This window comes from Callionymus lyra, chromosome 11 (assembly GCF_982586985.1).
Source record: "Callionymus lyra chromosome 11, fCalLyr1.hap1.1, whole genome shotgun sequence".
NCBI classification, from domain to species: Eukaryota; Metazoa; Chordata; class Actinopteri; order Syngnathiformes; family Callionymidae; genus Callionymus; species Callionymus lyra.
The window spans coordinates 28,207,288-28,209,754 of NC_141828.1; positions in this window are offsets into that span (position 1 = coordinate 28,207,288).

Here is a 2,467-nt window from a genome sequence, read left to right on the forward strand (position 1 = left end):
AAGAGGTAAAAAAAAAAAATAAAAAAAATTGTGGAGTTTTGAAGAGGTAGAAAAAGGAACAAAAAATCAATGTTGGAGTTTTGAAGAGGTAAAAAAAAAAAAAATGTTGGAGTTTTGAAGAGGTAAAAAAAAAAAAAAAAAAAAATTGTGGAGTTTTGAAGAGGTAAAAAAAGGAACAAAAAATCAATGTTGGAGTTTTGAAGAGGTAAAAAAAAAAAAAAAAGTTGGAGTTTTGAAGAGGTAAAAAAAAAAAAAAGTTGGAGTTTTGAAGAGGTAAAAAAAAAAAAAAAAAAAATTGTAGAGTTTTGAAGAGGTAAAAAAAAAAAAAAAAGTTGGAGTTTTGAAGAGGTAAAAAAAAAAAAAAAAATTTGGAGTTTTGAAGAGGTAAAAAAAGGAACAAAAAATCAATGTTGGAGTTTTGAAGAGGTAAAAAAAAAAAAAAAGAAATTGAGTTTTGAAGAGGTAAAAAAAGGAACAAAAAATCAATGTTGGAGTTTTGAAGAGGTAAAAAAAAAATTAAAAAAAATTGAGTTTTGAAGAGGTAAAAAAAAAAAAAAGTTGGAGTTTTGAAGAGGTAAAAAAAGGAACAAAAAATCTATGTTGGAGTTTTGAAGAGGTAAAAAAAAAAAATAAAAAAAAATTGGAGTTTTGAAGAGGTAAAAAAAGGAACAAAAAATCAATGTTGGAGTTTTGAAGAGGTAAAAAAAAAAAAAAGTTGGAGTTTTGAAGAGGTAAAAAAAAAAAAAAAAAAAAATTGTAGAGTTTTGAAGAGGTAAAAAAAAAAAAAAAAGTTGGAGTTTTGAAGAGGTAAAAAAAGGAACAAAAAATCAATGTTGGAGTTTTGAAGAGGTAAAAAAAATAAATAAAAAATTGTGGAGTTTTGAAGATGTAAAAAAAATATAAAAAAATTTGTGGAGTTTTGAAGAGGTAAAAAAAAAAAAAAAAAAATTTAGGAGTTTTGAAGAGGTAAAAAAAAAAAAATTTGGAGTTTTGAAGAGGTAAAAAAAAAAAAAAGTTGGAGTTTTGAAGAGGTAAAAAAAAAAAAAATGTTGGAGTTTTGAAGAGGTAAAAAAAAAAAAAAAAAAAAATTGTGGAGTTTTGAAGAGGTAAAAAAAGGAACAAAAAATCAATGTTGGAGTTTTGAAGAGGTAAAAAAAAAAAAAAAAAAAAGTTGGAGTTTTGAAGAGGTAAAAAAAAAAAAAAAAAAAATTGTGGAGTTTTGAAGAGGTAAAAAAAAAAAAAAATTGGAGTTTTGAAGAGGTAAAAAAAAAAAAAAAAAAATTGAGTTTTGAAGAGGTAAAAAAAAAAAAAAAGTTGGAGTTTTGAAGAGGTAAAAAAAGGAACAAAAAAATCAATGTTGGAGTTTTGAAGAGGTAAAAAAAAAAAAAATGTTGGAGTTTTGAAGAGGTAAAAAAAAAAAAAAAAAAATTGTGGAGTTTTGAAGAGGTAAAAAAAGGAACAAAAAATCAATGTTGGAGTTTTGAAGAGGTAAAAAAAAAAAAAAGTTGGAGTTTTGAAGAGGTAAAAAAAAAAAATAAAAGAAATTGTGGAGTTTTGAAGAGGTAAAAAAAGGAACAAAAAATCAATGTTGGAGTTTTGAAGAGGTAAAAAAAAAAAAAAAAGTTGGAGTTTTGAAGAGGTAAAAAAAAAAAAAAGTTGGAGTTTTGAAGAGGTAAAAAAAAAAAAAAAAAAAATTGTAGAGTTTTGAAGAGGTAAAAAAAAAAAAAAAAGTTGGAGTTTTGAAGAGGTAAAAAAAAAAAAAAAAATTTGGAGTTTTGAAGAGGTAAAAAAAGGAACAAAAAATCAATGTTGGAGTTTTGAAGAGGTAAAAAAAAAAAAAAAGAAATTGAGTTTTGAAGAGGTAAAAAAAGGAACAAAAAATCAATGTTGGAGTTTTGAAGAGGTAAAAAAAAAATTAAAAAAAATTGAGTTTTGAAGAGGTAAAAAAAAAAAAAAGTTGGAGTTTTGAAGAGGTAAAAAAAGGAACAAAAAATCTATGTTGGAGTTTTGAAGAGGTAAAAAAAAAAAAAAAAAAAAAATTGTAGAGTTTTGAAGAGGTAAAAAAAAAAAATGTTGGAGTTTTGAAGAGGTAAAAAAAAAAAAAAAAAAATTGAGTTTTGAAGAGGTAAAAAAAAAAAAAAAAAAATTGGAGTTTTGAAGAGGTAAAAAAAGGAACAAAAAATCAATGTTGGAGTTTTGAAGAGGTAAAAAAAAAAAAAAAAAATTGAGTTTTGAAGAGGTAAAAAAAAAAAAAAAAAAAAATTGTGGAGTTTTGAAGAGGTAGAAAAAGGAACAAAAAATCAATGTTGGAGTTTTGAAGAGGTAAAAAAAAAAAAAATGTTGGAGTTTTGAAGAGGTAAAAAAAAAAAAAAAAAAATTGTGGAGTTTTGAAGAGGTAAAAAAAGGAACAAAAAATCAATGTTGGAGTTTTGAAGAGGTAAAAAAAAAAAAAAAAAGTTGGAGTTTT